The sequence below is a fragment of the Theropithecus gelada genome, chromosome 9 (assembly GCF_003255815.1).
Source record: "Theropithecus gelada isolate Dixy chromosome 9, Tgel_1.0, whole genome shotgun sequence".
NCBI lineage: Eukaryota > Metazoa > Chordata > Mammalia > Primates > Cercopithecidae > Theropithecus > Theropithecus gelada.
This window is the reverse complement of record NC_037677.1, coordinates 70,936,597-70,948,034: the sequence shown is the minus strand read 5'-3', so window position 1 is coordinate 70,948,034 and position 11,438 is coordinate 70,936,597. Positions and strand designations below refer to the sequence as shown.

The following is an 11,438-nucleotide window of genomic DNA, read 5'->3' as shown; positions in this document are numbered from 1 at the left end:
GGCACAGTGGCTCATGCTTGTAATCCCAGCACTTTGGGACACCGAGGCAGGTGGATCACCTGAAGTCTGGAGTTCGAGACCAGCCTGACCAATATGGCAAACCCTGTCTCTTACTAACAATACAAAGATTAGCCGGGTGTGGTGGCATGTGTCTGTAGTCCCAGCTACTTAGGAGGCTGAGGCAGGAGAATCACTTGAACCAGGGAGGCGGAGGTTGCAGTGAGCCAAGATCACGCCACTGCACTCCAGCCTGAGCAACAGAGCTGGACTCTGTCTCAAAAAAAAAAAAAAAAAAAAAAAAAAAGTTTGTTTATCTCAGTGTTTTTTTATTACTATTTTTTCTGTTTGACTATAATTTCTGTTCTGCTAAACATCTCAGTGTTTTAATATCCTAGACTCAGAACATTTTACTTGCCTAACCTTGCTCATAAAACTTGATATTAAAAGCTTATGCCAAAAATAAGTCATGTGTTGCTTAACAAGGATGTGTTCTGAGGAAAATGTTGTTAGGTGATTTTTTCATGTGAGCATCCTAAAGTTGACTTACACAAACGTAGGCGGCAGAGCCCACTCCACACCTAGGCTGTATAGTCTTGCTCGTGGGCTACAAACCTGTACAGCATGGGACTATACTGACTAGGCAGTTGTAACACAATGGTATTTGTGTATCTAAACATAAAGGTATGGTCTTATAATGTGTCATGTGGCCCATCATTGACTGAAATGTTATATGGCACATGACTCTATTAGCCTAGCCATTTCTCTCTAAAAGATGAGCTCTGTTACATTTAACACACACACTTTTTTTTTTTTTTTTTTTGAGATGGAGTCTCACTGTTGCCCAGGCTGGAGTGCAAAGGTGCAGTCTCTGCTCCCTGCAACCTTTGCCTCCCGGGTTCAAGCGATTCTTCTGCCTCAGCCTCCCGAGTACCTGAGACTACAGGCATGCGTCACCACAACAGGCTAATTTTTGCATTTTTAGTAGAGCTGGGGTTTCACTATGTTGGCCAGGCTGATCTTGAACTGACCTCGTGATCTGCCTGCCTTGGCCTCCCAAAGTGTTGGGATTACAGGCGTGAGCCACTGCGCCTGGCTGTGACATGAACAGTTTTCTAACTTACCCCCTTTTCTACCACTACCACCTCCTTCCAGGGCCCTTCCCTGCCATTACTTTTACCAATTTGATATATATTTTCTAGGGCCCATTTCTTTGCATTTGCACTAACATATTTATTTGGACTAATTTTACTTTTCTGTTGTCTTTGAAACTTACAGTATTTAATACGCTCGTTTAATCTGGTTCTGAAGTTTTGTGTTAGAATCTGTTACTAGAGTTTATGTGCCTTTTGACCAGGAGTATGTGGTACTTCTGCAGCATCCTAGCACCATGTCTTCTATAGAGTAGATACTGAATCAAACCCCAAAACCCCGCTTGTTTCATTCATTCTTAAGACCTAGCCTCTACACCCATTGCCCCTCTCCTGGTTGGGGTTGTTAGGTGGTGGTGTGTCTTTGTCTAGCATAAGGCACTGAAAGGGATGTGAGAATAGCTTACTTCCTCTAAATAATGCATTCTGCATGTGTAGGAAGTTTAGTGGCCTCTTGTCCTTCATTATTCAGTGGTGGCCTCTTGCTGTTGAATCCAGATAACTGGACGTTAAAAAGTCCTAGCAATTTGGGAGGCTGAGATGGGAGGATTGCTTGATCACAGGAGTTCAAGACCAGGATGGGCAACGTAGTGAGACCCTGTGTCTACATTTAAAAAAAAAAAAAAAAAAATGAGGTATGGTGGTACATGCTGAGTCCTAGCTACTTGGGAGGCTGAGGTGGGAGGATCACTTGAGCCCATGAGTTCAAGGCTGCAGTGAGCCATTACCATGCCACTGCACTACAGTCTGGGCAATAAAGCAAGACCCTGTCTCAATCAGCCCAGAAAGCCTACCTCCGAGTTCTCATTGTCAGCTTTTCACAGACTAACAACAAAAGAAACATTTCTTTCATAAATAGTGTGTAGGAACAGTTTTAGCTTAACCACAGGTAATGCATACTACCTAGGAACCATATTTAAGAGAAAGGGGGATAGGAGGAATTACGTTTTCAACATCATCAGTTCCTTCAAAACCATGTCTATCCCAGGTGTTTTATCAAGGTTATTGGAATAATGAAAATGTTTTGTCTGTAGATAAGCCAATTCAAAATGGTAAGTACATTATCTTTCTGCTTTTATAAGTCTGTGGGTACCCTTTTGTTTTAATATGTTTTGGATGTTACAATTTTTAGGGTCTTTAAGCAATGTTATTTTATATATAAACCACCTGAGGTCCAGAAGCTTGTGAGTTACATGAAGTGATGTACCAGACTGGGAGCAGAGCCCAGAGGAAGGTAAGGCCTGATCACCATTTAGACTGTAGTGAGTTTACTGGGCCACACTGGGACTGGGTTGTCTAGTTGTCCTTCTGTGCCAAGGGACCTGATCTTCATGTACACAATATACCTCTGCTACTTTCTGCTTCCCAAGGAGGCATTGGAGACTATGATATTGTGATTTATAAGAAGAAATAAATATTTTGCTGTTTGTCTCTGGTTCCTGGCACAGAGCTCCCAAGTCTCCTGTAATTTCCTGGCTGGTAGGAACTTTTGTTCTAATGTTATGCCTCTCCATGGGCCCCTGGATAGGGATTGGTCACCAGAAAGACCAGCCCATGATTAGAAGCTTAAAACTTTCAGCCCCACCCCACCCTTTGGAAGGGGAGAGGGGCTGCAGATTGAGTTACAATTGATTATGCTCATATGATTAAGCCTCCATAAAAATCCCTGAACTACATGATTCGTGGAGCGTCCATGTTACTGAACATGTGGAGCTGGTGTGCCCTGAGAGGACACAGAAACCCCATGCCCCTGCCCCATGTCTGTCTCCCATCTAGCTGTTCTGATAAGTACTTTCATAATAAATAGTTAAATGTAAATGAAGATGTTTCCCTAAGCCATTCAAGCAAAGGATTGAATCCAAAGGGGTTAGGCAGCAGTGGGGAGTGTTGTGGGAACCTCTGATTTACAGCTGGTTGGTCAGAAAAACAGGTCGAACCTGGGACTTGTGGTTGGGTCTAAATTAAGGGTAGTCTTGTGGGACCGAGCCCTTAACCTCCAGGTAGGTAGAGCCAGAGTTGAGTTAAATTTGTAGGATCACCTACCAGAGAATTGATGTGTGGGAAAAAAAACTCACACCTGGTGTTGGAAGTGAAGTACGGAGAGTGAGTTGAGAGAAAAAAAGTGTTGGTTTTTCTTTTTTTTTTTTTTAAAGATCATTTTATTTTTTGAGATGGTCTCACTGTTGCCTAGGCTGAAGTACAGTGTGTCAATCATGGTTCACAGCAGCGTTGATCTCCTGGGCTCAAGGGATCCTCCCACCTCAGCCTCCTGAGTACCAAGGACTACAGGTGTGCCACCACACCTAATTTTTTAATGTTTTGTAGAGTTGGAATTTCACTATGTTGCCCAGGCTGGTCTTGAACTCCTGGCCTGAAGTGATCCTCCTGCCTGAACCTCCAAAAGTGCTGGGATTACAGGCATGAGCTACCACGACTGGCCTAGTTTTTCTTTATTCAGAGACCATCTGGTGAGACTTGAGTTTGTTTTTACACTCAATAGAAAAAAGCTTCATGTCTATTTTTAATGATAACCCTTCATTTGTGAGCAGTTGTGGTTAGAATCTTATTTGAAAATGATTAAGATGAATACTTGTGTGAGGCAGTCTGCCACAGGATGTTTATAACCTATTTGAAGCGTCAGGGTGTAAACTAATAGTAGCTATTATTTATTGATTCATTCTAAATCGTAGGTTATGTAAAGATCAAAAGTGTTTAATTTTAATATCATTATATTGTGTCATAATCCCAGTGTAGTCTAATCAAAGATCTCTGGGAGTGGATGGCGTGGCTGTTTAAAAAAGTATAAAGGGCATCCTCAGATTATTTGTTATATCCCAGGTGCAATCTTGTGTTTTTCAGAGCTACTGCTAACCAACACTGCCATCTGGTGGACAGTAAGAAACTTCTGGTTCTTGTTGGGTCCATTAGCCAGGAAGGGTATTATGGTGTCAACTCAAGGCTAGGCTGTGCCAATGACTGACATGGAAGAATGAATCTGTTGAGGTGTTACTTGACTTCTGTCTAGAATAGATACAGAAAACCAATTCAAAAAGAAAGTGTCTTTAAGAAGCCTGGGCCAGGTTAGTGCAGGCAGGGACTGTAGTCTTACATACTAGTTTCCTGTCTGATATGACCTTTCAGGTTTTGCTGCCTGGGTTTAATCTCAAGAAGGTTGACCCTCAGTGGGCCTGGAAGTGCCTGGAGGTTAGGCTGAAAGCTATCATTAGCAAGACTTGGTCTAGCTGGGGAGAAGGGTTTGCTGATCTGGAGAATTTGGCAGCCAAAGCAGGCCTGAACCAATACCAATTTCTTTAGAAAAGAATCAACTTGATGTTTGCTCAGGACCTGGGAAGGAGGTGTGGTGGGCCACAAAGAGTTAATAAAGGCTGGGCACAGTGGCTCCTGCCTGTAATCCCAGCACTTTGGGAGGCTGAGGCGGGTGGATCATTTGAGGTCAGTAGTTCAAAATCAGCCTGGCTAACATGGTGAAACCCCATCTCTACTAGAAATACAAAAATTAGCCGGGTGGTAGTGGTGGGCCCCTGTAATCCCAGCTACTCGGGAGGCTGAGGCAGGAGAATCGCTCCAGCCTGGGAAGCGGAGGTTGCAGTGAGCCGAGATCCCACCACTGCACTCCAGCCTGGGCCACAGAGTGAGACACTGTCTCAAAAAAAAAAAAAAAAAAAAAAAAGTCCTTAGTTGGATGCTGGTAAATGTCTCATAGTAAGAGTAGTTTATAAACATCTTGCCTTATGCTACTAAAAATACAAAGTAGCTGGTATACTTCTCACCTCCATTAAAGTATCTGGGATCAAAGAATGGGAAATGACTTTCTAGGTATTTCTCTCTCTTTTTTCTTTTTTTAGATGGAGTCTAGCTCTGTTGCCTAGGCTGGAGTGCAGTGGTGCGATCTCAGCTCACCACAACCTCCGACTGCCCGGTTCAAGTGATTCTCCTGCCTCAGCCTCCCTAGTAGCTGGGACTACAGGCATGCGCCACCACACCCAGCTAATTTTTGTATTTGTAGTAGAGACAGGGTTTCACTATGTTGGCCAGGCTGGTCTTGAACTCCTGACCTCATGATCTACCCGCTTGGGCCTCCCAAAGTGCTGGGATTACAGGCATGAGCCAGTGCACCCGGCTGTATTTCTAGAACAGCAGGAACAAAGGCATGGAATTAAGGGAGGTGAGTAATCTTGGTCAGAATCATACAGTAGGACAATATGAGATGAAATTTGAGGGAGGCTCAAGTGGATTAGCTTTTTATTTCCTAAAGATGAAGGGGCCAAGATCAGGTTCCGGACTTGAGGAATGGAAAATATTTGGAATAAGCCCTCAAAGTTAGGGCCAAAAGAATCCAAGTGAAGGTGAGTTTAGTTTTTGCGGTCTTAGCCTGTTTCTCTAATGCGGGCGCACTACATTAGAAAAAAGTGAGAGGGCCCTTTTGACTCTCTGACCAGCACCACGGCAGTTGGCAAGAACAAGCGCCTTACGAAAGGTGGCAAAAAGGGAGCCAAGAAAAAAGTGGTTGATCCATTTTCTAAGAAAGATTGGTATGATATGAAAGCACCTGCTATGTCCAATATAAGAAATATTGGAAAGGCACTCGTCACCAGGACCCAAGGAACCAAAATTGCATCTGATGGCCTCAAGCGTCGTGTGTTTGAAGTGAGTCTTGCTGATTTGCAGAATGATGAAGTTGCATTTAGAAAATTCACGCTGATTACTGAAGATGTTCAGGACAAAAACTGCCTGACTAACTTCCATGGCATGGATCTTACCCGTGACAAAATGTATTCCATGGTCAAAAAGTGGCAGACAATGATTGAAGCTCATGTTGATGTCAAGACTACCGATGGTTACTTGCTTCATCTGTTCTGTGTTGGTTTTACTAAAAAACGCAACAATCAGATACGGAAGACCTCTTGTGCTCAGCATCAACAGGTCCGCCAAATCCGGAAGAAGATGATGGAAATCATGACCCGAGAGGTGCAGACAAATGACTTGAAAGAAGTGGTCAATAAATTGATTCCAGACAGCACTGGAAAAGACATAGAAAAGGCTTGCCAATCTATTTATCCTCTCCATGATGTCTTTGTTAGAAAAGTACAAATGCTGAAGAAGCCCAAGTTTGAATTGGGAAAGCTCATGGAGCTTCATGGTGAAGGCAGGAGTTCTGGAAAAGCCACTGGGGACGAGACAGGTGCTAAAGTCCAATGAGCTGATGGATATGAACCACCACTCCAAGAATCTGTTTAAAGTTCAGACTTCAAATAGTGTCAAATAAAAAGTGCTATTTGTGAAAAAAAAAAAAGAAAGAAAAAAGTGGGAGGGGTAGTCCAGATATGACGGAAGGATAAAAAGGGTGAAGGAATCAAGAATACAAATGAGAAGGTCTTTAAAATTGCCAAACACAGATTCCAGGATGTACGGGAAGACAAAGGAGACAGGTTAATTAGGGAGTGGGATAGGACTCAGGGACCAAAGCCTCCTAAGGGATGCCCAAAGGTAGTTTCCGGGAAGGGACTCTTGATTTGGTTGATTGGAAGAACCAAACAACAATTAGCCCTAGGCTTCCTCCAAGGAAATTCCCTAAAGAAAAGTCTTGCTATTCAGAGTGTTATTAAGTCCCAGGGTCTTCGTTGCCACTAATAGATCTTTTTGGAGGGCCTGATATCAGATATTTCCCTATTCTTAGGAGGAGATGGCTGTTCAGGGAAGAACGCCAGATGTTAATAGAAGAAACAGAAGGATATTAAACATTCCATTAAGCTAGTGATTGGAAAAGAAAAAAAAAGTTAAACATTGCCACAAAATCCTTTGGTTTCAGTGTTGAAACTAAATAAAACTCTAAGGAGGCAGCAAGATGTTAAATGGGGCAAGAGGGTCATAGACCAGTTTTCATTCTTAGGTAATGTTCATCTATTTGAAATATCCACACTTTGGGCATTGCGGTAAATTCCAGAATGGCACTTGTCTTGGTCTTTAAAGTTGGTTGAATACAGTACTTGAGGTATTGGTTGGATTTTTGAAAGGCAGGCTCATTTATTGAAAGGCTGGCAATGATAAATGGGCTCACAATTCAAAATGGAGGGATACAGACTTACATTGCTTGCCCATGGTTTTGTGATGATAAATCTGTGTGGGACTATGAAGCTATTAGAAATGTTCAGTTTAAGTGTTTGGCATATTGATATGCTGACAGAAAAAATGGTATGCCAATTTTTATATAATGATCTATGCTCTGTAGAGTGGCATACATGGAAAAGATTTGTCAGAAGTAAGCCAATAACCATGATCACCTCTGGGTGGGGGAATTACAGGTGTCCCCCTCCAGGTACCCTCCCTTCCCCCAATTCCTTACACTTCTTAGTCCTCACATTATCTTGATAAGTTTGGGGAAAAAATAAATAAAACCCCTGAGATTTTTAAGAATCAGAAACAATTTGAGCTCAAATCAATTAGTGGTCACCCCTGTATACCTTTTAAGTAAACCCCTCTCCCTGTAGTTCACAGTAGTGGCTTCTGGCTTACAGGGTATCACAGAAAACTTCAACTTAACTTAGTTTAAACAGTAGAAACACCAGACTATGAGAATTTTTCAGTTGACCAAAATTTTTTCAGCTGACTTGAAAAATCCAGCCACCTGCTAAAGGTTGGAAAGACATGACTGGAATACTTAGGTGGACTCCTAACTCAGGTTGCACACAGGAAAGCAGACTACAGTGGCCCAGGGATAAGCAGCAATTTTCCAGGGCTAAGTAATTTCTGGAGCTTGTACATTTGGAACACATTTATAACAATCTGTCATGGGACTCAATCTAAAGGGGCTAAATTGCTACTTTTATTTATCCTCTGGGAGGGAATGTGAGAAATAATGGATCAAGTCACATGATACCAATTCAACAGCTATGCCAAATCCTTAATGTTCTAGAATTGGTTTCTGAAATCCTATGGTTTCATTGGTTTTAGAAAGCTTTGATTTGAAGAATCTCTTGGTGTACAAGTCAATTCAGCTGTTGGTTTTGAACATGCAAATTTGTTCCAATATAATATATTATTTGCTTAGGGAGCAATTCATTCTGCAAGAAAATGAACGCAGAAAACTGCACCTCTTGAACCAAGCTGCAGGGAAACACATAAAGCACCCACACACACCTCGAATAGACACTTTCACAGTGACATTGAACTACACCCATCCATATTTCCTTTCCCTCTGATTCCAGATAGCCCACCTTCCAGATAACCCACCTTCTTTTCCCTCTATTCCAGATAGCCCTTACTTTCACAGGAAGTCAAATCACAAACCGCAACCCTTCTGAGGCCCACTTCCATAAGCACACTGAGTCTTCCTCAAGGTAAAGTGCCATATTTGTTTGTAGTGTTTATATATTTCTTAAATGTTTATGTGTAAACCCACTGTTTTTAAATGTGTCACTGGTGAAGTTTTAAAGTGCTATGCCCTAATACCATTTTTCATATAAGCCCTGTGGTTTGTATTTGTGGAACTTTTCATAGTGTAGTGATTTTTAGAAACTAAAATGGAATTCATTTTCCTAAAAGGTTGTATAGGCTGGCCTTTTTCCTTTCTATATGAAATGTTTGCTTAATATTTTCTTGTGCAACGTAATTTGTCTCTGCAAAACAGGAGTAAATTCTAGTTATTCAAACATTTTAGAGATGAGTCCCCACATATGTATTACCCACTCCCAAACAAATTAGGGGATAAAATAAATATATTAGGTTGGCTATACAATGTTTGTTTGTTTGTTTGTTTGGAGAGGCGGGGTCTGGCTCTGTCACCCATGCTACAGTGCAGTGGTGTGATCTTGGCTCACTGCAACCTCCATCTCTTGCTATTCAAGCTATTCTGCCTTAGACTCCAAAGTAGCTGGGATTACAGGCATGTACAACTACACCCAGCTAATTTTTGTATTTTTTGTAGATACGGGGTTTCAACATGTTGGCCAGCCTGGTCTCAAACTCCTGACCTCAAGTAATCTGCCGGCCGCAGCCTCTCAAAGTGCTGGGATTATAGGCATGAACCACCACACCCGGCCTAAGTTCACTGATAAGAAAAGCGCCTCAGGCTACCACAGTATCTTCTAGATGTTTAATGTGAAAATAATGTGATTATATTTTATCTATAGAATGGGAGAGATGAGACTACATTGATTTGCCTATGACATCCTGGTAGTCGTTTACTAGACAACTATGATAGGAATTTGTCTAATTGACATTCACCTCTTATAAAGGCTATTCCAACATGCAGCTCCTTCCCTGCTGCCCTTCTAGAACAAGAAATTAAGAGTGAATGACTTTCTAAATCACTCTTGAAAAGTGTATAGAAGTCTCAGTGAATGTGTTTATGCAAAAAGGCCAAACGGAGATCTAATATATACACATTTGCTCTGTCCTCTTTGTTACTTGAAGGGTTGTGCAAATACTACCTTTCCGAAGCCTTCCCTAACCCCAGGCAAAATTTATTACACCTTTTCCAAATACTTTGTATATACCTGTCATATACTATTTAGCATAGATGGGCCAGTCCTCAGCATCTTTTTTTTTTTTAAACCATCATATCACCAATGCCTGCCTAACACTTTTGAGTAAGTTGTAAATACAGGGTTTTTGTTTGTTTGTTTTGAGACAGTCTTGCTCTGTCTCCTAGGCTGGAGTACAATGGCACGATCTCGACTCACTGCAACCTCCGCCTCCCGGGTTCAAGCAATTCTTCTGCCTAAGCCTCTTGAGTAGCTGGGATTACATGCCTGTACCACCACACCCGGCTAATTTTTGTATTTTTAGTAGAGATGGGGTTTCACCATGTTGGTCAGGCTGGTCTCAAACTCCTGACCTCAGGTGATCAACCCGCCTGTCTCCCAAAGTGCTGGGATTATAGCCGTGGGCCACCACACCTGGCCCAAGATAGTTCTATCTTACACTTATGTAGGGCATGGCATGTGCGGCTGCGAACAGTGATCCCTGTCTTTGTCGTGAACTTCTTCCACTTACTAAAGCAAACCTGTATCACCCACCTTGAACCGTTGTTTCCATATTCCACAGTAGCCCCACCTGTCAGTTACCATCCTTACTATGCTGCCAGAGGACCACACTGGCTCTTCTTGGAAAAGCAGTCAGTTCGCATCTATCTTACACTTCCTTCTCATTTTTTTTTCTTTTTTTTTTTTTTGAGAAAGTCTTGCTCTGTCGCCCAGGCTTGAGTGCAGTGGCACAGTCTCAGCTCACTGCAACCTCTGCCTCCCAGACTCAAGCAATTCTCGTGCCTCGGTCTAGAGAGTAGCTGGGACTACAGGCCTGTGCCACCAGGCCCAGCTAATTTTTATACTTTTAGTAGAGAAGGGGTTTCACCATGTTGGCCAGGCTGGTCTCAAACTTCTGGCCTCGTGATTTACCCACCTTGGTCTCCCAAAGTGTATTTGTTTGCTCATCCAGCTCTCCACATCTTTTATCCTCTGTTAAATTTGGGTCAAAGACTAAGGGGTGGTGAGGTAGTGTTGGCCTCTGTACTCATAATGCCCTTCCTCTCAAAGTGGAGTCCATTTGATCCACCCCGTACAATGTATGTCCTTGGTATACCCTCCACTGGCCCCAGGGCTGAGGTCTTTTTCACAGACAAGACATAGAAAGGACAATCCTGTTTTAGCTACAGCCAGTTGTGAAAACCTCCACAGCCAAGAAAGGGAACTAACTTACAAGGCATGCAGCCAGTGACCTGGAGCCTGCCAACATTTCATTGTTATTTAAAAGTCAATTACTTTTCATTAAAAGAACCAGGACGAGCCAAAGTACTTCGCATACTACTAACATTTGCTACATTTTTATATTGTTTCAAAGCATATCTATGTAGGTTTATATAACAATTGCATAACTAGGCCATGTCATAACTTTTGCAGTTGGAAATGTCTGAGTCTGCATCCTGGTGACAGGACTGGCAGCATATATAACCTTGTGTCTTGGCCAACTTGTTATCCCGAGTCATACTGAATACCGTATTGAATACAGAATGATAACTAGCTGGGCGCAGTGGCTCACACTTGTAATCTCAGCACTGTGGATGGCCAAGTGGGCGGATCACCTGAGGTCAGGAGTTCAAGACCAGCCTTGGCCAACATGGTGAAACCCTATTCCTACTAAAACCACAAAAATTAGCTGGGCATGGTGGCGTAGGCCTGTAATTCAGCTACTTGGGAGGCTGAGGTAGGAGAATCCCTTGAACCCAGGAGACGGAGGTTGCAGTAAGCCAAGATCGTGCCACTGCACTCCAGC

At 42.6% G+C, this 11,438-nt stretch overlaps 1 pseudogene across 1 annotated transcript; it reads left to right on the top strand.

Annotated features, from left to right (window-relative positions):
* The first annotated feature begins 5,586 nt into the window (after positions 1–5,586).
* LOC112630978 lies at positions 5,587–6,369 on the top strand (annotated as a pseudogene). Its single transcript, XR_003121055.1, has one exon. The product of XR_003121055.1 is annotated as a 40S ribosomal protein S3a pseudogene (transcript).
* Positions 6,370–11,438: the final 5,069 nt, after the last annotated feature.